The sequence below is a fragment of the Entelurus aequoreus genome, linkage group LG18 (genome assembly GCF_033978785.1).
Source record: "Entelurus aequoreus isolate RoL-2023_Sb linkage group LG18, RoL_Eaeq_v1.1, whole genome shotgun sequence".
NCBI lineage: Eukaryota > Metazoa > Chordata > Actinopteri > Syngnathiformes > Syngnathidae > Entelurus > Entelurus aequoreus.
In genome coordinates, this window is record NC_084748.1 from 28,519,588 (window position 1) to 28,542,877 (window position 23,290).

General features: G+C 42.4%; 25 non-coding genes across 25 annotated transcripts; 19 read left to right on the top strand and 6 right to left on the bottom strand.

Moving 5' to 3' along the window:
- Positions 1–1,183: 1,183 nt before the first annotated feature.
- Positions 1,184–1,256, bottom strand: trnav-aac (transfer RNA valine (anticodon AAC)). Its single transcript has one exon. It is a non-coding gene; the product is annotated as a tRNA-Val (tRNA).
- A 241-nt stretch (positions 1,257–1,497) lies between these two features.
- Positions 1,498–1,568, top strand: trnag-gcc (transfer RNA glycine (anticodon GCC)). Its single transcript has one exon. It is a non-coding gene; the product is annotated as a tRNA-Gly (tRNA).
- A 222-nt stretch (positions 1,569–1,790) lies between these two features.
- trnan-guu (transfer RNA asparagine (anticodon GUU)) lies at positions 1,791–1,864 on the top strand. The gene has a single exon. It is a non-coding gene; the product is annotated as a tRNA-Asn (tRNA).
- Positions 1,865–3,624: 1,760 nt separating this feature from the next.
- Positions 3,625–3,696, top strand: trnam-cau (transfer RNA methionine (anticodon CAU)). Its single transcript has one exon. It is a non-coding gene; the product is annotated as a tRNA-Met (tRNA).
- A 129-nt stretch (positions 3,697–3,825) lies between these two features.
- Positions 3,826–3,897, top strand: trnam-cau (transfer RNA methionine (anticodon CAU)). The gene has a single exon. It is a non-coding gene; the product is annotated as a tRNA-Met (tRNA).
- A 568-nt stretch (positions 3,898–4,465) lies between these two features.
- trnav-aac (transfer RNA valine (anticodon AAC)) lies at positions 4,466–4,538 on the bottom strand. Its single transcript has one exon. It is a non-coding gene; the product is annotated as a tRNA-Val (tRNA).
- A 241-nt stretch (positions 4,539–4,779) lies between these two features.
- Positions 4,780–4,850, top strand: trnag-gcc (transfer RNA glycine (anticodon GCC)). The gene has a single exon. It is a non-coding gene; the product is annotated as a tRNA-Gly (tRNA).
- A 222-nt stretch (positions 4,851–5,072) lies between these two features.
- Positions 5,073–5,146, top strand: trnan-guu (transfer RNA asparagine (anticodon GUU)). The gene has a single exon. It is a non-coding gene; the product is annotated as a tRNA-Asn (tRNA).
- A 1,170-nt stretch (positions 5,147–6,316) lies between these two features.
- trnai-uau (transfer RNA isoleucine (anticodon UAU)) lies at positions 6,317–6,388 on the top strand. The gene has a single exon. It is a non-coding gene; the product is annotated as a tRNA-Ile (tRNA).
- Positions 6,389–6,705: 317 nt separating this feature from the next.
- Positions 6,706–6,777, top strand: trnam-cau (transfer RNA methionine (anticodon CAU)). The gene has a single exon. It is a non-coding gene; the product is annotated as a tRNA-Met (tRNA).
- Positions 6,778–7,345: 568 nt separating this feature from the next.
- Positions 7,346–7,418, bottom strand: trnav-aac (transfer RNA valine (anticodon AAC)). Its single transcript has one exon. It is a non-coding gene; the product is annotated as a tRNA-Val (tRNA).
- A 241-nt stretch (positions 7,419–7,659) lies between these two features.
- On the top strand, positions 7,660–7,730 carry trnag-gcc (transfer RNA glycine (anticodon GCC)). The gene has a single exon. It is a non-coding gene; the product is annotated as a tRNA-Gly (tRNA).
- A 222-nt stretch (positions 7,731–7,952) lies between these two features.
- On the top strand, positions 7,953–8,026 carry trnan-guu (transfer RNA asparagine (anticodon GUU)). The gene has a single exon. It is a non-coding gene; the product is annotated as a tRNA-Asn (tRNA).
- A 1,810-nt stretch (positions 8,027–9,836) lies between these two features.
- trnav-aac (transfer RNA valine (anticodon AAC)) lies at positions 9,837–9,909 on the bottom strand. The gene has a single exon. It is a non-coding gene; the product is annotated as a tRNA-Val (tRNA).
- Positions 9,910–10,150: 241 nt separating this feature from the next.
- Positions 10,151–10,221, top strand: trnag-gcc (transfer RNA glycine (anticodon GCC)). The gene has a single exon. It is a non-coding gene; the product is annotated as a tRNA-Gly (tRNA).
- A 222-nt stretch (positions 10,222–10,443) lies between these two features.
- Positions 10,444–10,517, top strand: trnan-guu (transfer RNA asparagine (anticodon GUU)). The gene has a single exon. It is a non-coding gene; the product is annotated as a tRNA-Asn (tRNA).
- Positions 10,518–12,076: 1,559 nt separating this feature from the next.
- On the top strand, positions 12,077–12,148 carry trnam-cau (transfer RNA methionine (anticodon CAU)). The gene has a single exon. It is a non-coding gene; the product is annotated as a tRNA-Met (tRNA).
- Positions 12,149–12,277: 129 nt separating this feature from the next.
- On the top strand, positions 12,278–12,349 carry trnam-cau (transfer RNA methionine (anticodon CAU)). Its single transcript has one exon. It is a non-coding gene; the product is annotated as a tRNA-Met (tRNA).
- Positions 12,350–12,917: 568 nt separating this feature from the next.
- On the bottom strand, positions 12,918–12,990 carry trnav-cac (transfer RNA valine (anticodon CAC)). Its single transcript has one exon. It is a non-coding gene; the product is annotated as a tRNA-Val (tRNA).
- A 5,300-nt stretch (positions 12,991–18,290) lies between these two features.
- trnan-guu (transfer RNA asparagine (anticodon GUU)) lies at positions 18,291–18,364 on the top strand. Its single transcript has one exon. It is a non-coding gene; the product is annotated as a tRNA-Asn (tRNA).
- Positions 18,365–19,132: 768 nt separating this feature from the next.
- On the top strand, positions 19,133–19,204 carry trnai-uau (transfer RNA isoleucine (anticodon UAU)). The gene has a single exon. It is a non-coding gene; the product is annotated as a tRNA-Ile (tRNA).
- A 317-nt stretch (positions 19,205–19,521) lies between these two features.
- On the top strand, positions 19,522–19,593 carry trnam-cau (transfer RNA methionine (anticodon CAU)). The gene has a single exon. It is a non-coding gene; the product is annotated as a tRNA-Met (tRNA).
- Positions 19,594–20,161: 568 nt separating this feature from the next.
- On the bottom strand, positions 20,162–20,234 carry trnav-cac (transfer RNA valine (anticodon CAC)). The gene has a single exon. It is a non-coding gene; the product is annotated as a tRNA-Val (tRNA).
- A 241-nt stretch (positions 20,235–20,475) lies between these two features.
- On the top strand, positions 20,476–20,546 carry trnag-gcc (transfer RNA glycine (anticodon GCC)). Its single transcript has one exon. It is a non-coding gene; the product is annotated as a tRNA-Gly (tRNA).
- A 222-nt stretch (positions 20,547–20,768) lies between these two features.
- On the top strand, positions 20,769–20,842 carry trnan-guu (transfer RNA asparagine (anticodon GUU)). The gene has a single exon. It is a non-coding gene; the product is annotated as a tRNA-Asn (tRNA).
- The last annotated feature ends 2,448 nt before the right edge of the window (positions 20,843–23,290 follow it).

Below are 23,290 nucleotides of genomic sequence, written 5' to 3' on the forward strand. Positions count from 1 at the left end.
CATCCTCTGCTATGATTTAGGTTTCAAGCGAATCTTCGACTGATTCTTAATTCAAATGGAAGGCTGACACCCATTGGGACTACAGCTGTCTTCTCTAACTCTTTGGATATTCACCAGAGTAAGCATCTTTGAGTTACAGACAGCAGAGTGGCGCAGCGGAAGCGTGCTGGGCCCATAACCCAGAGGTCGATGGATGGAAACCATCCTCTGCTATGATTTAGGTTTCAAGCGAATCTTCGACTGATTCTTAATTCAAATGGAAGGCTGACACCCATTGGGACTACAGCTGTCTTCTCTAACTCTTTGGATATTCACCAGAGTAAGCATCTTTGAGTTACAGACAGCAGAGTGGCGCAGCGGAAGCGTGCTGGGCCCATAACCCAGAGGTCGATGGATGGAAACCATCCTCTGCTATGACTTAGGTTTCAAGCGAATCTTTGACAGATTCTTAATTCAAATGGAAGGCTGACACCCATTGGGACTACAGCTGTCTTCTCTAACTCTTTGGATATTCACCAGAGTAAGCATCTTTGAGTTAAAGACAGCAGAGTGGCGCAGCGGAAGCGTGCTGGGCCCATAACCCAGAGGTCGATGGATCGAAGCCATCCTCTGCTATGACTTAGGTTTCAAGCGAATCTTTGACTGATTCTTAATTCAAATGGAAGGCTGACACCCATTCAGACTACAGCTGTCTTCTCTAACTCTTTGGATATTCACCAGAGTAAGCATCTTCTAGTTACAGGCAGCGGAAGCGTGCTGGGCCCATAACCCAGAGGTCGATGGATCGAAACCATCCTCTACTATGATTTAGGTTTCAGGTGAATCTTTGACTGATCTTTGGGAATTACACTTATGATTCCTGCTTAGCTGAGAGGTTAAACGTCTTATAAGTCTATCCACACAGTACAGTTGCAATCGATGCAACGCCCTGAAAATACAGTGACTTGAATGAATGAGAAATTTCATAGGTTTGTGCGTGACATTTTCATGGAACCCAGCATTCATGATATTGAAGCCAAAGGTCTGCCTATATGAGAACCCTCTAAATTTGGTGTTGTGTGAGCTCGGCTGTACATGAGGTGCTCAGGTATGTTGCAATCTACTTCATGATGAAACACAGGACCTTGCTATTATTTCTTTCCTTGCTTATTTATAGACGTAAGAAGGAAAGTAAAAAAAGCCTTGTTTCCACCCTGTTTCGAACAGGGGACCTTTCGCGTGTTAGGCGAATGTGATAACCACTACACCATGGAAACTGCTGCAAGTCACAGACCTTTATCAAGACTTACAAGTACATTTCCGGCCGACGGAAAACATGGTGCTCGCTAGTCTTATTGCTGTTACTAGCTGCATTGCATTTCTTGCCTTTTGTGGATGTTGTTATATCCCTTGTGCAAGTAGAATGTGTTCCACTTTGTAGCATGTTTTGTTTGTCGCAGCCCGCATTTCAAACGTTTTTCCTCTTAACCGAGTTCATAAATCTCTATTACTCCACAGGCATTGGTGGTTCAGTGGTAGAATTCTCGCCTGCCACGCGGGAGACCCGGGTCCGATTCCCGGCCAATGCAATCTGTTGATCTTGTTACATTTTAACTAATATTCATAAGGGACAAAAGCAATGTTTGTGACAACCGCAAGACACAGTCATTCCACCCAAAAGGCATATTGGACTCCTCGAATGCTGAAGCAGTGTACTTCTAGTTACGCCCATCCAAAGACAATGACATCGGGCTATCGTAACATGAGATTTTATAATTTTTTGGGGAGTAATTTATCATTTAAACTAGCCAGTCTCTGTGGCGCAATCGGTCAGCGCGTTCGGCTGTTAACTGAGAGGATGGTGGTTCAAGCCCACCCAGGGACGGGATTTTGACACGAGCACGGGGATTCGAGGGTTTTCTTGTACAGCCCATGTCCTTCTCTAAGTTTGCAAAAAAGTTTCTAGTTAAAACGTGTGCTACGTTTGCAACATAACTTTCAAGCCACGCTTGTTTAAACTAATGTAAATTACTGATAATCAATGCTATCGCCTCAAATTGGCTATCATTAATTGAATGAAGGGTTATAGGCATCGAGTTGAAATCCCATTTTTTTCCAGGCGCTGTTGGTGTCAGTCAAAGTGCCTGACTGTTAAGCAGAAGAGGTTGGACTCAAATCCCGTCAGTGTCTTGATGTTAGTTCCATAACACTTTCTCAGTTTGTTTTCAAACCACGTGAATGTAAGCCTAAATTATATTCGTTTTCAATAAAATCCCAATGGATCCACAGAGTTTGATGATTACTACAATGTTTTCTTTAAAAAAAATGCCATTTAAAATGTGGACACAACCAGGACTCAGAAAGAAAGACTACTTCAGATGGGTTCCAAATCACTTTGTTAAAAGTAGTTTGTCTGGATATTCACCAGAGTAAGCATCTTGGAGTTACAGACAGTAGAGTGGCGCAGGGGAAGCGTGCTGGGCCCATAACCCAGAGGTCGTTGGATGGAAACCATCCTCTGTTATGATTTAGGTTTCAAGCGAATCTTCGACTGATTCTTAATTAAAATGGAAGGCTGACACCCATTGGGACTACAGCTGTCTTCTCTAACTCTTTGGATATTCACCAGAGTAAGCATCTTTGAGTTATAGACAGCAGAGTGGCGCAGCGGAAGCGTGCTGGGCCCATAACCCAGAGGTCGATGGATGGAAACCATCCTCTGCTATGATTTAGGTTTCAAGCGAATCTTCGACTGATTCTTAATTCAAATGGAAGGCTGACACCCATTGGGACTACAGCTGTCTTCTCTAACTCTTTGGATATTCACCAGAGTAAGCATCTTTGAGTTACAGACAGCAGAGTGGCGCAGCGGAAGCGTGCTGGGCCCATAACCCAGAGGTCGATGGATGGAAACCATCCTCTGCTATGACTTAGGTTTCAAGCGAATCTTTGACAGATTCTTAATTCAAATGGAAGGCTGACACCCATTGGGACTACAGCTGTCTTCTCTAACTCTTTGGATATTCACCAGAGTAAGCATCTTTGAGTTACAGACAGCAGAGTGGCGCAGCGGAAGCGTGCTGGGCCCATAACCCAGAGGTCGATGGATGGAAACCATCCTCTGCTATGACTTAGGTTTCAAGCGAATCTTTGACAGATTCTTAATTCAAATGGAAGGCTGACACCCATTGGGACTACAGCTGTCTTCTCTAACTCTTTGGATATTCACCAGAGTAAGCATCTTTGAGTTACAGACAGCAGAGTGGCGCAGCGGAAGCGTGCTGGGCCCATAACCCAGAGGTCGATGGATCGAAACCATCTTCTGCTATGACTTAGGTTTCAAGCGAATCTTTGACTGATTCTTAATTCAAATGGAAGGCTGACACCCATTCAGACTACAGCTGTCTTCTCTAACTCTTTGGATATTCACCAGAGTAAGCATCTTCTAGTTACAGGCAGCGGAAGCGTGCTGGGCCCATAACCCAGAGGTCGATGGATCGAAACCATCCTCTACTATGATTTAGGTTTCAGGTGAATCTTTGACTGATTCTTAATTCAAATGGAAGGCTGACACCCATTGGGACTACAGCTGTCTTCTCTAACTCTTTGGATATTCACCAGAGTAAGCATCTTTGAGTTACAGACAGCAGAGTGGCGCAGCGGAAGCGTGCTGGGCCCATAACCCAGAGGTCGATGGATCGAAACCATCCTCTGCTATGACTTAGGTTTCAAGTGAATCTTTGACTGATTCTTAATTCAAATGGAAGGCTGACACCCATTCAGACTACAGCTGTCTTCTCTAACTCTTTGGATATTCACCAGAGTAAGCATCTTGGAGTTACAGACAGCAGAGTGGCGCAGCGGAAGCGTGCTGGGCCCATAACCCAGAGGTCGATGGATCGAAACCATCCTCTGCTATGACTTAGGTTTCAAGCGAATCTTTGACTGATTCTTAATTCAAATGGAAGGCTGACACCCATTCAGACTACAGCTGTCTTCTCTAACTCTTTGGATATTCACCAGAGTAAGCATCTTCTAGTTACAGGCAGCGGAAGCGTGCTGGGCCCATAACCCAGAGGTCGATGGATCGAAACCATCCTCTACTATGATTTAGGTTTCAGGTGAATCTTTGACTGATCTTTGGGAATTACACTTATGATTCCTGCTTAGCTGAGAGGTTAAACGTCTTATAAGTCTATCCACACAGTACAGTTGCAATCGATGCAACGCCCTGAAAATACAGTGACTTGAATGAATGAGAAATTTCATAGGTTTGTGCGTGACATTTTCATGGAACCCAGCATTCATGATATTGAAGCCAAAGGTCTGCCTATATGAGAACCCTCTAAATTTGGTGTTGTGTGAGCTCGGCTGTACATGAGGTGCTCAGGTATGTTGCAATCTACTTCATGATGAAACACAGGACCTTGCTATTATTTCTTTCCTTGCTTATTTATAGACGTAAGAAGGAAAGTAAAAAAAGCCTTGTTTCCACCCTGTTTCGAACAGGGGACCTTTCGCGTGTTAGGCGAATGTGATAACCACTACACCATGGAAACTGCTGCAAGTCACAGACCTTTATCAAGACTTACAAGTACATTTCCGGCCGACGGAAAACATGGTGCTCGCTAGTCTTATTGCTGTTACTAGTTGCATTGCATTTCTTGCCTTTTGTGGATGTTGTTATATCCCTTGTGCAAGTAGAATGTGTTCCACTTTGTAGCATGTTTTGTTTGTCGCAGCCCGCATTTCAAACGTTCTTCCTCTTAACCGAGTTCATAAATCTCTATTACTCCACAGGCATTGGTGGTTCAGTGGTAGAATTCTCGCCTGCCACGCGGGAGACCCGGGTCCGATTCCCGGCCAATGCAATCCGTTGATCTTGTTACATTTTAACTAATATTCATAAGGGACAAAAGCAATGTTTGTGACAACCGCAAGACACAGTCATTCCACCCAAAAGGCATATTGGACTCCCGGAATGCTGAAGCAGTGTACTTCTAGTTACGCCCATCCAAAGACAATGACATCGGGCTATCGTAACATGAGATTTTATAATTTTTTGGGGAGTAATTTATCATTTAAACTAGTCAGTCCCTGTGGCGCAATCGGTCAGCGCGTTCGGCTGTTAACTGAGAGGATGGTGGTTCAAGCCCACCCAGGGACGGGATTTTGACACGAGCACGGGGGTTCGAGGGTTTTCTTGTACAGCCCATGTCCTTCTCTAAGTTTGCAAAAAAGTTTCTAGTTAAAACGTGTGCTACGTTTGCAACATAACTTTCAAGCCAAGCTTGTTTAAACTAATGTAAATTACTGATAATCAATGCTATCGCCTCAAATTGGCTATCATTAATTAAATGAAGGGTTATAGGCATCGAGTTGAAATCCCGTTTTTTTCCAGGCGCTGTTGGTGTCAGTCAAAGTGCCTGACTGTTAAGCAGAAGAGGTTGGGCTCAAATCCCGTCAGTGTCTTGATGTTAGTTCCATTACACTTTCTCAGTTTGTTTTCAAACCACGTGAATGTAAGCCTAAATTCTATTCGTTTTGAATAAAATCCCAATGGATCCACAGAGTTTGATGATTACTACAATGTTTTCTTTAAAAAAAATGCCATTTAAAATGTGGACACAACCAGGACTCAGAAAGAAAGACTACTTCAAATGGGTTCCAAATCACTTTGTTACAAGTAGTTTGTCTGGATATTCACCAGAGTAAGCATCTTGGAGTTACAGACAGCAGAGTGGCGCAGGGGAAGCGTGCTGGGCCCATAACCCAGAGGTCGATGGATGGAAACCATCCTCTGCTATGATTTAGGTTTCAAGCGAATCTTCGACTGATTCTTAATTCAAATGGAAGGCTGACACCCATTGGGACTACAGCTGTCTTCTCTAACTCTTTGGATATTCACCAGAGTAAGCATCTTTGAGTTACAGACAGCAGAGTGGCGCAGCGGAAGCGTGCTGGGCCCATAACCCAGAGGTCGATGGATGGAAACCATCCTCTGCTATGATTTAGGTTTCAAGCGAATCTTCGACTGATTCTTAATTCAAATGGAAGGCTGACACCCATTGGGACTACAGCTGTCTTCTCTAACTCTTTGGATATTCACCAGAGTAAGCATCTTTGAGTTACAGACAGCAGAGTGGCGCAGCGGAAGCGTGCTGGGCCCATAACCCAGAGGTCGATGGATGGAAACCATCCTCTGCTATGACTTAGGTTTCAAGCGAATCTTTGACAGATTCTTAATTCAAATGGAAGGCTGACACCCATTGGGACTACAGCTGTCTTCTCTAACTCTTTGGATATTCACCAGAGTAAGCATCTTTGAGTTAAAGACAGCAGAGTGGCGCAGCGGAAGCGTGCTGGGCCTATAACCCAGAGGTCGATGGATCGAAACCATCCTCTGCTATGACTTAGGTTTCAAGCGAATCTTTTACTGATTCTTAATTCAAATGGAAGGCTGACACCCATTCAGACTACAGCTGTCTTCTCTAACTCTTTGGATATTCACCAGAGTAAGCATCTTCTAGTTACAGGCAGCGGAAGCGTGCTGGGCCCATAACCCAGAGGTCGATGGATGGAAACCATCCTCTGCTATGATTTAGGTTTCAAGCGAATCTTCGACTGATTCTTAATTCAAATGGAAGGCTGACACCCATTGGGACTACAGCTGTCTTCTCTAACTCTTTGGATATTCACCAGAGTAAGCATCTTTGAGTTACAGACAGCAGAGTGGCGCAGCGGAAGCGTGCTGGGCCCATAACCCAGAGGTCGATGGATCGAAACCATCCTCTGCTATGACTTAGGTTTCAAGCGAATCTTTGACTGATTCTTAATTCAAATGGAAGGCTGACACCCATTCAGACTACAGCTGTCTTCTCTAACTCTTTGGATATTCACCAGAGTAAGCATCTTCTAGTTACAGGCAGCGGAAGCGTGCTGGGCCCATAACCCAGAGGTCGATGGATCGAAACCATCCTCTACTATGATTTAGGTTTCAGGTGAATCTTTGACTGATCTTTGGGAATTACACTTATGATTCCTGCTTAGCTGAGAGGTTAAACGTCTTATAAGTCTATCCACACAGTACAGTTGCAATCGATGCAACGCCCTGAAAATACAGTGACTTGAATGAATGAGAAATTTCATAGGTTTGTGCGTGACATTTTCATGGAACCCAGCATTCATGATATTGAAGCCAAAGGTCTGCCTATATGAGAACCCTCTAAATTTGGTGTTGTGTGAGCTCGGCTGTACATGAGGTGCTCAGGTATGTTGCAATCTACTTCATGATGAAACACAGGACCTTGCTATTATTTCTTTCCTTGCTTATTTATAGACGTAAGAAGGAAAGTAAAAAAAGCCTTGTTTCCACCCTGTTTCGAACAGGGGACCTTTCGCGTGTTAGGCGAATGTGATAACCACTACACCATGGAAACTGCTGCAAGTCACAGACCTTTATCAAGACTTACAAGTACATTTCCGGCCGACGGAAAACATGGTGCTCGCTAGTCTTATTGCTGTTACTAGCTGCATTGCATTTCTTGCCTTTTGTGGATGTTGTTATATCCCTTGTGCAAGTAGAATGTGTTCCACTTTGTAGCATGTTTTGTTTGTCGCAGCCCGCATTTCAAACGTTCTTCCTCTTAACCGAGTTCATAAATCTCTATTACTCCACAGGCATTGGTGGTTCAGTGGTAGAATTCTCGCCTGCCACGCGGGAGACCCGGGTCCGATTCCCGGCCAATGCAATCTGTTGATCTTGTTACATTTTAACTAATATTCATAAGGGACAAAAGCAATGTTTGTGACAACCGCAAGACACAGTCATTCCACCCAAAAGGCATATTGGACTCCCCGAATGCTGAAGCGGTTTACTTCTAGTTACGCCCATCCAAAGACAATGACATCGGGCTATCGTAACATGAGATTTTATAATTTTTTGGGGAGTAATTTATCATTTAAACTAGTCAGTCCCTGTGGCGCAATCGGTCAGCGCGTTCGGCTGTTAACTGAGAGGATGGTGGTTCAAGCCCACCCAGGGACGGGATTTTGACACGAGCACGGGGGTTCGAGGGTTTTCTTGTACAGCCCATGTCCTTCTCTAAGTTTGCAAAAAAGTTTCTAGTTAAAACGTGTGCTACGTTTGCAACATAACTTTCAAGCCAAGCTTGTTTAAACTAATGTAAATTACTGATAATCAATGCTATCGCCTCAAATTGGCTATCATTAATTGAATGAAGGTTTATAGGCATCGAGTTGAAATCCCATTTTTTTCCAGGCGCTGTTGGTGTCAGTCAAAGTGCCTGACTGTTAAGCAGAAGAGGTTGGGCTCAAATCCCGTCAGTGTCTTGATGTTAGTTCCATTACACTTTCTCAGTTTGTTTTCAAACCACGTGAATGTAAGCCTAAATTCTATTCGTTTTGAATAAAATCCCAATGGATCCACAGAGTTTGATGATTACTACAATGTTTTCTTTAAAAAAAATGCCATTTAAAATGTGGACACAACCAGGACTCAGAAAGAAAGACTACTTCAAATGGGTTCCAAATCACTTTGTTACAAGTAGTTTGTCTGGATATTCACCAGAGTAAGCATCTTGGAGTTACAGACAGCAGAGTGGCGCAGGGGAAGCGTGCTGGGCCCATAACCCAGAGGTCGATGGATGGAAACCATCCTCTGCTATGATTTAGGTTTCAAGCGAATCTTCGACTGATTCTTAATTCAAATGGAAGGCTGACACCCATTGGGACTACAGCTGTCTTCTCTAACTCTTTGGATATTCACCAGAGTAAGCATCTTTGAGTTACAGACAGCAGAGTGGCGCAGCGGAAGCGTGCTGGGCCCATAACCCAGAGGTCGATGGATGGAAACCATCCTCTGCTATGATTTAGGTTTCAAGCGAATCTTCGACTGATTCTTAATTCAAATGGAAGGCTGACACCCATTGGGACTACAGCTGTCTTCTCTAACTCTTTGGATATTCACCAGAGTAAGCATCTTTGAGTTACAGACAGCAGAGTGGCGCAGCGGAAGCGTGCTGGGCCCATAACCCAGAGGTCGATGGATGGAAACCATCCTCTGCTATGACTTAGGTTTCAAGCGAATCTTTGACAGATTCTTAATTCAAATGGAAGGCTGACACCCATTGGGACTACAGCTGTCTTCTCTAACTCTTTGGATATTCACCAGAGTAAGCATCTTTGAGTTAAAGACAGCAGAGTGGCGCAGCGGAAGCGTGCTGGGCCCATAACCCAGAGGTCGATGGATCGAAGCCATCCTCTGCTATGACTTAGGTTTCAAGCGAATCTTTGACTGATTCTTAATTCAAATGGAAGGCTGACACCCATTCAGACTACAGCTGTCTTCTCTAACTCTTTGGATATTCACCAGAGTAAGCATCTTCTAGTTACAGGCAGCGGAAGCGTGCTGGGCCCATAACCCAGAGGTCGATGGATCGAAACCATCCTCTACTATGATTTAGGTTTCAGGTGAATCTTTGACTGATCTTTGGGAATTACACTTATGATTCCTGCTTAGCTGAGAGGTTAAACGTCTTATAAGTCTATCCACACAGTACAGTTGCAATCGATGCAACGCCCTGAAAATACAGTGACTTGAATGAATGAGAAATTTCATAGGTTTGTGCGTGACATTTTCATGGAACCCAGCATTCATGATATTGAAGCCAAAGGTCTGCCTATATGAGAACCCTCTAAATTTGGTGTTGTGTGAGCTCGGCTGTACATGAGGTGCTCAGGTATGTTGCAATCTACTTCATGATGAAACACAGGACCTTGCTATTATTTCTTTCCTTGCTTATTTATAGACGTAAGAAGGAAAGTAAAAAAAGCCTTGTTTCCACCCTGTTTCGAACAGGGGACCTTTCGCGTGTTAGGCGAATGTGATAACCACTACACCATGGAAACTGCTGCAAGTCACAGACCTTTATCAAGACTTACAAGTACATTTCCGGCCGACGGAAAACATGGTGCTCGCTAGTCTTATTGCTGTTACTAGCTGCATTGCATTTCTTGCCTTTTGTGGATGTTGTTATATCCCTTGTGCAAGTAGAATGTGTTCCACTTTGTAGCATGTTTTGTTTGTCGCAGCCCGCATTTCAAACGTTTTTCCTCTTAACCGAGTTCATAAATCTCTATTACTCCACAGGCATTGGTGGTTCAGTGGTAGAATTCTCGCCTGCCACGCGGGAGACCCGGGTCCGATTCCCGGCCAATGCAATCTGTTGATCTTGTTACATTTTAACTAATATTCATAAGGGACAAAAGCAATGTTTGTGACAACCGCAAGACACAGTCATTCCACCCAAAAGGCATATTGGACTCCTCGAATGCTGAAGCAGTGTACTTCTAGTTACGCCCATCCAAAGACAATGACATCGGGCTATCGTAACATGAGATTTTATAATTTTTTGGGGAGTAATTTATCATTTAAACTAGCCAGTCTCTGTGGCGCAATCGGTCAGCGCGTTCGGCTGTTAACTGAGAGGATGGTGGTTCAAGCCCACCCAGGGACGGGATTTTGACACGAGCACGGGGATTCGAGGGTTTTCTTGTACAGCCCATGTCCTTCTCTAAGTTTGCAAAAAAGTTTCTAGTTAAAACGTGTGCTACGTTTGCAACATAACTTTCAAGCCACGCTTGTTTAAACTAATGTAAATTACTGATAATCAATGCTATCGCCTCAAATTGGCTATCATTAATTGAATGAAGGGTTATAGGCATCGAGTTGAAATCCCATTTTTTTCCAGGCGCTGTTGGTGTCAGTCAAAGTGCCTGACTGTTAAGCAGAAGAGGTTGGACTCAAATCCCGTCAGTGTCTTGATGTTAGTTCCATAACACTTTCTCAGTTTGTTTTCAAACCACGTGAATGTAAGCCTAAATTATATTCGTTTTCAATAAAATCCCAATGGATCCACAGAGTTTGATGATTACTACAATGTTTTCTTTAAAAAAAATGCCATTTAAAATGTGGACACAACCAGGACTCAGAAAGAAAGACTACTTCAGATGGGTTCCAAATCACTTTGTTAAAAGTAGTTTGTCTGGATATTCACCAGAGTAAGCATCTTGGAGTTACAGACAGTAGAGTGGCGCAGGGGAAGCGTGCTGGGCCCATAACCCAGAGGTCGTTGGATGGAAACCATCCTCTGTTATGATTTAGGTTTCAAGCGAATCTTCGACTGATTCTTAATTAAAATGGAAGGCTGACACCCATTGGGACTACAGCTGTCTTCTCTAACTCTTTGGATATTCACCAGAGTAAGCATCTTTGAGTTATAGACAGCAGAGTGGCGCAGCGGAAGCGTGCTGGGCCCATAACCCAGAGGTCGATGGATGGAAACCATCCTCTGCTATGATTTAGGTTTCAAGCGAATCTTCGACTGATTCTTAATTCAAATGGAAGGCTGACACCCATTGGGACTACAGCTGTCTTCTCTAACTCTTTGGATATTCACCAGAGTAAGCATCTTTGAGTTACAGACAGCAGAGTGGCGCAGCGGAAGCGTGCTGGGCCCATAACCCAGAGGTCGATGGATGGAAACCATCCTCTGCTATGACTTAGGTTTCAAGCGAATCTTTGACAGATTCTTAATTCAAATGGAAGGCTGACACCCATTGGGACTACAGCTGTCTTCTCTAACTCTTTGGATATTCACCAGAGTAAGCATCTTTGAGTTACAGACAGCAGAGTGGCGCAGCGGAAGCGTGCTGGGCCCATAACCCAGAGGTCGATGGATCGAAACCATCTTCTGCTATGACTTAGGTTTCAAGCGAATCTTTGACTGATTCTTAATTCAAATGGAAGGCTGACACCCATTCAGACTACAGCTGTCTTCTCTAACTCTTTGGATATTCACCAGAGTAAGCATCTTCTAGTTACAGGCAGCGGAAGCGTGCTGGGCCCATAACCCAGAGGTCGATGGATCGAAACCATCCTCTACTATGATTTAGGTTTCAGGTGAATCTTTGACTGATTCTTAATTCAAATGGAAGGCTGACACCCATTGGGACTACAGCTGTCTTCTCTAACTCTTTGGATATTCACCAGAGTAAGCATCTTTGAGTTACAGACAGCAGAGTGGCGCAGCGGAAGCGTGCTGGGCCCATAACCCAGAGGTCGATGGATCGAAACCATCCTCTGCTATGACTTAGGTTTCAAGTGAATCTTTGACTGATTCTTAATTCAAATGGAAGGCTGACACCCATTCAGACTACAGCTGTCTTCTCTAACTCTTTGGATATTCACCAGAGTAAGCATCTTGGAGTTACAGACAGCAGAGTGGCGCAGCGGAAGCGTGCTGGGCCCATAACCCAGAGGTCGATGGATCGAAACCATCCTCTGCTATGACTTAGGTTTCAAGCGAATCTTTGACTGATTCTTAATTCAAATGGAAGGCTGACACCCATTCAGGCTATGGCTGTCTTCTCTAACTCTGTGGATATTCACCAGAGTAAGCATCTTCTAGTTACAGGCAGCGGAAGCGTGCTGGGCCCATAACCCAGAGGTCGATGGATCGAAACCATCCTCTACTATGATTTAGGTTTCAGGTGAATCTTTGACTGATCTTTGGTAATTACACTTATGATTCCTGCTTAGCTGAGAGGTTAAACGTCTTATAAGTCAATCCACACAGTACAGTTGCAATCGATGCAACGCCCTGAAATTACAGTGACTTGAATGAATGAGAAATGTCATAGGTTTGTGCGTGACATTTTCATGGAACCCAGCATTCATGATATTGAAGCCAAAGGTCTGCCTATATGAGAACCCTCTAAATTTGGTGTTGTGTGAGCTCGGCTGTACATGAGGTGCTCAGGTATGTTGCAATCTACTTCATGATGAAACACAGGACCTTGCTATTATTTCTTTCCTTGCTTATTTATAGACGTAAGAAGGAAAGTAAAAAAAGCCTTGTTTCCACCCTGTTTCGAACAGGGGACCTTTCGCGTGTGAGGCGAATGTGATAACCACTACACCATGGAAACTGCTGCAAGTCACAGACCTTTATCAAGACTTACAAGTACATTTTCGGCCGACGGAAAACATGGTGCTCGCTAGTCTTATTGCTGTTACTAGCTGCATTGCATTTCTTGCCTTTTGTGGATGTTGTTATATCCCTTGTGCAAGTAGAATGTGTTCCACTTTGTAGCATGTTTTGTTTGTCTCAGCCCTAATTTCAAACGTTCTTCCTCTTAACCGAGTTCATAAATCTCTATTACTCCACAGGCATTGGTGGTTCAGTGGTAGAATTCTCGCCTGCCACGCGGGAGGAGTAACCCCTGGCTGCAGCCCGCAGATCGAGGAGGGGCTTATTTTCCCTCAATGTGGGCAGGTCTCAACGTTGAGCCCGCGGGCTCCATCTGGTGGCGGAGATCCGGCACAGCACAATGACTTAATATGGAAAAAGGTTAATGTATTTGATAGACTTAGACATTTCTACTTTTAACTTGTCAAATGTGTTTTTTTACCATGAAAAAAAATAATATATATATATATATATATATATATATATATATATATATATATATATATATATATATATATATATATATATATATATATATATATATATATATATATATATATATATATAAACCATAGCATTTACCATGAAAATAAATAAATAATAATTAATATATAAACCATAGCATTTCCATAAGAGTATAGACACATATTATTTTGCACACTCAACTATATTAGCTAAGTCAAATAAACCAAAGACAGAAGACTTTGCATCATTGATTTTATTTTTCACCCCAGGTTAAAAATGTTTGATCTGTAAAGAAAAAAAAAATGTTGTAGCCTAGCCAAATACATTCCTTAAGCTCCCATAAATGTTTAACAATGGCAAGTATCAAGGTATTTTTCTGGCCCATAACAAGCAACCCTGTTCCTTGTTTCCAGTTCTGTTAATTTTCCACTGTCTAGAAAGGAAACAGATTGCGGTTCTTATAGGCACAATAACAATGCAAGATGTAAAACTAAGGTAATTGAAATAAGTGGAGGAATTACGCTTTAGTCTAGCAATAGTTGACTACAAGACTAATTAATCACATGACCTCTCACCTGTAGCCCTCCTTGCACTCGTCGCCGTTTTCTGTCCTGCAATCGGTCTTCTTCAGACCTTAGTGATTTAATGACAACATACATTCACTATGAAAACATTCATGTTGGTCTGTTGACCGTGAGTAAAACATTTTTTTTGTGATTTGTGATATTCAAAGCACTTACGGCATGGGGAAGTTCTGCAGGAGAGCGAGACACCACCATCTCCTAATTTGCAGCATGTTTTCCTTTGAAGAAGGAAATGCAGGAAGATGTTAATATCCATCCATCCATCCATTTTCTACCGCTTATTCCCTTCGGGGTCGCGAGGGGCGCTGGAGCCTATCTCAGCTACAATTGGGCGGAAGGCGGGGTACACCCTGGACAAGTCGCCACCTCATCGCAGAGATGTTAATATGTTGTAAAAAAAATAACACCTTGTACACTAAGCATAATGTGTCACAATTTACACATACCTCTCTGAGATCACAATTGGCCCCCATTACAATGTACAGAGTGTACTGTAAGCCAAGAGGTACTGCTTAATATAATGTCAGGCGTATTCCCAAGGATACATTTTTTTCAATACAAATGAATGTGGTTTTAATGTAGCAAGCAAACATTTTGACAGACAACAGCAATGCTATAACATGCTGATTTGGTCTTACCATCAAAACAAACACGCCACAGTTGTTGGAGCACCCTTGCTTTGTTAGGCCCTGAGGTGTGAACAATGTATTTTAATAAAAGTATGGCAAGAAAATAGTAAAAAGTTAGCAAATGCTATTATGTAATGTCTCACCTGGACATCATTCACACCAAGCTCTCTCCAGGGGCCAGAAGAGAGGCTGTGAGCAACGTGTCTGTACAAATAATAAGCCAAATAAAAGTCACTCAACTTCAATCAACTTTTGATTGAAAAGCACGCATTAACGCTTGGAACAAAGCCTGAACTGAATAAGGAAGAGGTTGGAACTTCAAATCAAAAAGTTTTGGCTCTATTTTGCACATCATTCAAATGAGAAATGTGACATTTCACACTTGATTTTATTTTTCGGTTGTTGCTTTCTACACTAGTAAATGATGACAGTGAGCAGAGACCTCATGGAGACTTCCCTAGTCTCCACAAGTTTTCAGCACACACAGCATACTGGGGACAGAAACTCCAAGACAGCCAGGAACAACTGGTAAAGTTAACTATTGTGCCACTGTGGTTATCTATGAATGTCACTCATATAATCATACATGTATAAAGACTTTGTTTTCTTCCACTAGCTGTCTCATGTCTTGGAGAGATGAGAGTAGAACCAGTCTATTCAGGTTTTTAGGGCACCTCCTGGACAGTGGTAGTTCTGTTTTAAACCACCTGTCCTTTGTTTGTTTTAATTAATGGTTCTGTTTTTATTTGATCCAAAATATTCCATTCCATATTCCAACTATTTTGATTCCTTAAACAGATGGAAACAGAACTATTTATCTTTTTTGAGACGGGCAGTTCTGTTTAAGCCTGTTATGAAAACTTTTTGATTTGAAGTTCCAACCTCTTCCTTATTCAGTTCAGGCTTTGTTCCAAGCGTTTATGCGTGCTTTTCAATCAAAAGTTGATTGAAGTTGAGTGACTTTTATTTCGCTTATTATTTGTAAAGACACGTTGCTCACAGCCTCTCTTCTGGCCCCTGGAGAGAGCTTGGTGTGAATGATGTCCAGGTGAGACATTACATAATAGCATTTGCTAACTTTTTACTATTTTCTTGCCATACTTTTATTAAAATACATTGTTCACACCTCAGGGCCTAACAAAGCAAGGGTGCTCCAACAACTGTGGCGTGTTTGTTTTGATGCTAAGACCAAATCAGCATGTTATAGCATTGCTGTTGTCTGTCAAAATGTTTGCTTGCTACATTAAAACCACATTCATTTGTATTGAAAAAAATGTATCCTTGGGAATACGCCTGACATTATATTAAGCAGTACCTCTTGGCTTACAGTACACTCTGTACATTGTAATGGGGGCCAATTGTGATTTCAGAGATGTATGTGTAAATCGTGACACATTATGCTTAGTGTACAAGGTGTTATTTTTTTTACAACATATTAACATCTCTGCGATGAGGTGGCGACTTGTCCAGGGTGTACCCCGCCTTCCGCCCAATTGTAGCTGAGATAGGCTCCAGCGCCCCTCGCGACCCCGAAGGGAATAAGCGGTAGAAAATGGATGGATGGATGGATATTAACATCTTCCTGCATTTCCTTCTTCAAAGGAAAACATGCTGCAAATTAGGAGATGGTGGTGTCTCGCTCTCCTGCAGAACTTCCCCATGCCGTAAGTGCTTTGAATATCACAAATCACAAAAAAAATGTTTTACTCACGGTCAACAGACCAACATGAATGTTTTCATAGTGAATGTATGTTGTCATTAAATCACTAAGGTCTGAAGAAGACCGATTGCAGGACAGAAAACGGCGACGAGTGCAAGGAGGGCTACAGGTGAGAGGTCATGTGATTAATTAGTCTTGTAGTCAACTATTGCTAGACTAAAGCATAATTCCTCCACTTATTTCAATTACCTTAGTTTTACATCTTGCATTGTTATTGTGCCTATAAGAACCGCAATCTGTTTCCTTTCTAGACAGTGGAAAATTAACAGAACTGGAAACAAGGAACAGGGTTGCTTGTTATGGGCCAGAAAAATACCTTGATACTTGCCATTGTTAAACATTTATGGGAGCTTAAGGAATGTATTTGGCTAGGCTACAACATTTTTTTTCTTTACAGATCAAACATTTTTAGCCTGGGGTGAAAAATAAAATCAATGATGCCAAGTCTTCTGTCTTTGGTTTATTTGACTTTGCTAATATAATTGAGTGTGCAAAATAATATGTGTCTATACTCTTATGGAAATGCTACGGTTTATATATATATATTTTTTTAATCGTTTTTTCATGGTAAAAAAAATACATTTGACAAGTTAAAAGTAGGAATGTCTAAGTCTATCAAATACATGAACCTTTTTCCATACTATGGTTTATGTATATATATTTTTTTAAATTGTTTTTTCATGGTAAAAAAAATACATTTGACAAGTTTTTTTGGGGGTTTTTTTGCAAATATTTGTATTGAAATTTACAGTTAAAATCACATTTAACAGTCATACTTTGGTCACGCAAAACCTTCATACAATCGCACATCCACTCATACCCACTCACATGCACACTTGAGGAGAGAGGTGCACTTAAACTTTAACAATTCAAGGTTTACAGTATAAACAGTATTAGAAAAGATACACAGATATTGTATATATATATATATATATATATATATATATATATATATATATATATATATATATATATATATATATATATATATATATCCATCCATCCCGCTCTGGCTCAGGATCAGCTACAGGCTATCCAGACCATAGTGGATGAACATTCCTCGGCATCAAGGATCCTCAGGAAGTGATCCCAAGATCACCTCTCGAGGACCTCTCCACCGTTCACACTTAAAAAAGAAAAGGAAAGTCACAGAAGTTGATCAGATGTAAAACAATACAAAATAAAAAGACACAAAAAATAAATAAATAAATAAGCAAGTAAACCGTGGCAAGGCCATATCAGAAGTAACAAAAAAAAAACACAATAATAGTGTAGGATCAATACAGAAAATAATGAAGATAATAAAAAAGGAATAAAACTACAAAAAAGATGGCAGATACATTTGACAAGTTAAAAGTAGGAATGTCTAAGTCTATCAAATACATGAACCTTTTTTCATACTATGGTTTATATATATTTTTTATTGTTTTTTCATGGTAAAAAAAATACATTTGACAAGTTAAAAGTAGCTTTATTGACGTTTGAGAATGTGTGCTGCCGGATCTCCGCCACCAGATGGAGCCCGCGGGCTCAACGTTGAGACCCGCCCACATTGAGGGAAAATAAGCCCCTCCTCGATCTGCGGGCTGCAGCCAGGGGCACTTGCGCGGGAGACCCGGGTCCGATTCCCGGCCAATGCAATCTGTTGATCTTGTTACATTTTGACTAATATTCATAAGGGACAAAAGCAATGTTTGTGACAACCGCAAGACACAGTCATTCCACCCAAAAGGCATATTGGACTCCCCGAATGCTGAAGCAGTGTACTTCTAGTTACGCCCATCCAAAGACAATGACATCGGGCTATCGTAACATGAGATTTTATAATTTTTTGGGGAGTAATTTATCATTTAACTAGTCAGTCTCTGTGGCGCAATCGGTCAGCGCGTTCGGCTGTTAACTGAGAGGATGGTGGTTCAAGCCCACCCAGGGACGGGATTTTGACACGAGCACGGGGGTTCGAGGGTTTTCTTGTACAGCCCATGTCCTTCTCTAAGTTTGCAAAAAAGTTTCTAGTTAAAACGTGTGCTACGTTTGCAACATAACTTTCAAGCCAAGCTTGTTTAAACTAATGTAAATTACTGATAATCAATGCTATCGCCTCAAATTGGCTATCATTAATTGAATGAAGGGTTGTAGGCATCGAGTTGAAATCCCATTTTTTTCCAGGCGCTGTTGGTGTCAGTCAAAGTGCCTGACTGTTAAGCAGAAGAGGTTGGGCTCAAATCCCGTCAGTGTCTTGATGTTAGTTCCATAACACTTTCTCAGTTTGTTTTCAAACCACGTAAATGTAAGCCTAAATTCTATTTGTTTTGAATAAAATCCCAATGGATCCACAGAGTTTGATGATTACTACAATGTTTTCTTTAAAAAAAATGCCATTTAAAATGTGGACACAACCAGGACTCAGAAAGAAAGACTACTTCAGATGGGTTCCAAATCACTTTGTTACAAGTAGTTTGTCTGGATATTCACCAGAGTAAGCATCTTGGAGTTACAGACAGCAGAGTGGCGCAGGGGAAGCGTGCTGGGCCCATAACCCAGAGGTCGATGGATGGAAACCATCTTCTGTTATGATTTAGGTTTCAAGCGAATCTTCGACTGATTCTTAATTCAAATGGAAGGCTGACACCCATTGGGACTACAGCTGTCTTCTCTAACTCTTTGGATATTCACCAGAGTAAGCATCTTTGAGTTACAGACAGCAGAGTGGCGCAGCGGAAGCGTGCTGGGCCTATAACCCAGAGGTCGATGGATCGAAACCATCCTCTGCTATGACTTAGGTTTCAAGTGAATCTTTGACTGATTCTTAATTCAAATGGAAGGCTGACACCCATTCAGGCTATAGCTGTCTTCTCTAACTCTGTGGATATTCACCAGAGTAAGCATCTTCTAGTTACAGGCAACGGAAGCGTGCTGGGCCCATAACCCAGAGGTCGATGGATCAAAACCATCCTCTACTATGATTTAGGTTTCAGGTGAATCTTTGACTGATTCTTAATTCAAATGGAAGGCTGACACCCATTGGGACTACAGCTGTCTTCTCTAACTCTTTGGATATTCACCAGAGTAAGCATCTTTGAGTTACAGACAGCAGAGTGGCGCAGCGGAAGCGTGCTGGGCCCATAACCCAGAGGTCGATGGATCGAAACCATCCTCTGCTATGACTTAGGTTTCAAGCGAATCTTTGACTGATTCTTAATTCAAATGGAAGGCTGACACCCATTCAGGCTATAGCTCTCTTCTCTAATTCTGTGGATATTCACCAGAGTAAGCATCTTCTAGTTACAGGCAGCGGAAGCGTGCTGGGCCCATAACCCAGAGGTCGATGGATCGAAACCATCCTCTACTATGATTTAGGTTTCAGGTGAATCTTTGACTGATCTTTGGGAATTACACTTATGATTCCTGCTTAGCTGAGAGGTTAAACGTCTTATAAGTCAATCTACACAGTACAGTTGCAATCGATGCAACGCCCTGAAAATGCAGTGACTTGAATGAATGAGAAATTTCATAGGTTTGTGCGTGACATTTTCATGGAACCCAGCATTCATGATATTGAAGCCAAAGGTCTGCCTATATGAGAACCCTCTAAATTTGGTGTTGTGTGAGCTCGGCTGTACATGAGGTGCTCAGGTATGTTGCAAACTACTTCATGATGAAACGCAGGACCTTGCTATTATTTCTTTCCTTGCTTATTTATAGACGTAAGAAGGAAAGTAAAAGAAGCCTTGTTTCCACCCTGTTTCGAACAGGGGACCTTTCGCGTGTGAGGCGAATGTGATAACCACTACACCATGGAAACTGCTGCAAGTCACAGACCTTTATCAAGACTTACAAGTACATTTTCGGCCGACGGAAAACATGGTGCTCGCTAGTCTTATTGCTGTTACTAGCTGCATTGCATTTCTTGCCTTTTGTGGATGTTGTTATATCCCTTGTGCAAGTAGAATGTGTTCCACTTTGTAGCATGTTTTGTTTGTCGCAGCCCGCATTTCAAACGTTCTTCCTCTTAACCGAGTTCATAAATCTCTATTACTCCACAGGCATTGGTGGTTCAGTGGTAGAATTCTCGCCTGCCACGCGGGAGACCTGGGTCCGATTCCCGGCCAATGCAATCTGTTGATCTTGTTACATTTTGACTAATATTCATAAGGGACAAAAGCAATGTTTGTGACAACCGCAAGACACAGTCATTCCACCCAAAAGGCATATTGGACTCCCCGAATGCTGAAGCAGTGTACTTCTAGTTACGCCCATCCAAAGACAATGACATCGGGCTATCGTAACATGAGATTTTATAATTTTTTGGGGAGTAATTTATCATTTAAACTAGTCAGTCTCTGTGGCGCAATCGGTCAGCGCGTTCGGCTGTTAACTGAGAGGATGGTGGTTCAAGCCCACCCAGGGACGGGATTTTGACACGAGCACGGGGGTTCGAGGGTTTTCTTGTACAGCCCATGTCCTTCACTAAGTTTGCAAAAAAGTTTCTAGTTAAAACGTGTGCTACGTTTGCAACATAACTTTCAAGCCAAGCTTGTTTAAACTAATGTAAATTACTGATAATCAATGCTATCGCCTCAAATTGGCTATCATTAATTGAATGAAGGGTTATAGGCATCGAGTTGAAATCCCATTTTTTTCCAGGCGCTGTTGGTGTCAGTCAAAGTGCCTGACTGTTAAGCAGAAGAGGTTGGGCTCAAATCCCGTCAGTGTCTTGATGTTAGTTCCATAACACTTTCTCAGTTTGTTTTCAAACCACGTGAATGTAAGCCTAAATTCTATTCGTTTTGAATAAAATTCCAATGGATCCACAGAGTTTGATGATTACTACAATGTTTTCTTTAAAAAAAATGCCATTTAAAATGTGGACACAACCAGGACTCAAAAAGAAAGACTACTTCAGATGGGTTCCAAATCACTTTGTTACAAGTAGTTTGTCTGGATATTCACCAGAGTAAGCATCTTGGAGTTACAGACAGCAGAGTGGCGCAGGGGAAGCGTGCTGGGCCCATAACCCAGAGGTCGATGGATGGAAACCATCCTCTGCTATGACTTAGGTTTCAAGCGAATCTTTGACAGATTCTTAATTCAAATGGAAGGCTGACACCCATTGGGACTACAGCTGTCTTCTCTAACTCTTTGGATATTCACCAGAGTAAGCATCTTTGAGTTACAGACAGCAGAGTGGCGCAGCGGAAGCGTGCTGGGCCCATAACCCAGAGGTCGATGGATGGAAACCATCCTCTGTTATGATTTAGGTTTCAAGTGAATCATTGACTGATTCTTAATTCAAATGGAAGGCTGACACCCATTCAGACAACAACTGTCTTCTCTAACTCTGTGGATATTCACCAGAGTAAGCATCTTCTAGTTACAGGCAGTGGAAGCGTGCTGGGCCCATAACCCAGAGGTCGATGGATAGAAACCATCCTCTGCTATGATTTAGGTTTCAAGCGAATCTTCGACTGATTCTTAATTCAAATGGAAGGCTGACACCCATTGGGACTACAGCTGTCTTCTCTAACTCTTTGGATATTCACCAGAGTAAGCATCTTGGTGTTACAGACAGCAGAGTGGCGCAGGGGAAGCGTGCTGGGCCCATAACCCAGAGGTCGATGAATGGAAACCATCCTCTGCTATGATTTAGGTTTCAAGCGAATCTTCGACTGATTCTTAATTCAAATGGAAGGCTGACACCCATTCAGGCTATAGCTGTCTTCTCTAACTCTTTGGATATTCACCAGAGTAAGCATCTTTGAGTTACAGACAGCAGAGTGAGCAGCGGAAGCGTGCTGGGCCCATAACCCAGAGGTCGATGGATGGAAACCATCCTCTGCTATGACTTAGGTTTCAAGCGAATCCTTGACTGATTCTTAATTCAAATGGAAGGCTGACACCCATTGGGACTACAGCTGTCTTCTCTAACTCTTTGGATATTCACCAGAGTAAGCATCTTTTAGTTACAGACAGCAGAGTGGCGCAGCGGAAGCGTGCTGGGCCCATAACCCAGAGGTCGATGGATTGAAACCATCCTCTGCTATGACTTAGGTTTCAAGCGAATCTTTGACTGATTCTTAATTCAAATGGAAGGCTGACACCCATTCAGACTACAGCTGTCTTCTCTAACTCTTTGGATATTCACCAGAGTAAGCATCTTGGAGTTACAGACAGCAGAGTGGCGCAGGGGAAACGTGCTGGGCCCATAACCCAGAGGTCGATGGATGGAAACCATCCTCTGTTATGATTTAGGTTTCAAGTGAATCATTGACTGATTCTTAATTCAAATGGAAGGCTGACACCCATTCAGACAACAACTGTCTTCTCTAACTCTGTGGATATTCACCAGAGTAAGCATCTTCTAGTTACAGGCAGCGGAAGCGTGCTGGGCCCATAACCCAGAGGTCGATGGATCGAAACCATCCTCTGCTATGACTTAGGTTTCAAGCGAATCTTTGACTGATTCTTAATTCAAATGGAAGGCTGACACCCATTCAGGCTATAGCTGTCTTCTCTAATTCTGTGGATATTCACCAGAGTAAGCATCTTCTAGTTACAGGCAGCGGAAGCGTGCTGGGCCCATAACCCAGAGGTCGATGGATCGAAACCATCCTCTACTATGATTTAGGTTTCAGGTGAATCTTTGACTGATCTTTGGGAATTACACTTATGATTCCTGCTTAGCTGAGAGGTTAAACGTCTTATAAGTCAATCTACACAGTACAGTTGCAATCGATGCAACGCCCTGAAAATGCAGTGACTTGAATGAATGAGAAATTTCATAGGTTTGTGCGTGACATTTTCATGGAACCCAGCATTCGTGATATTGAAGCCAAAGGTCTGCCTATATGAGAACCCTCT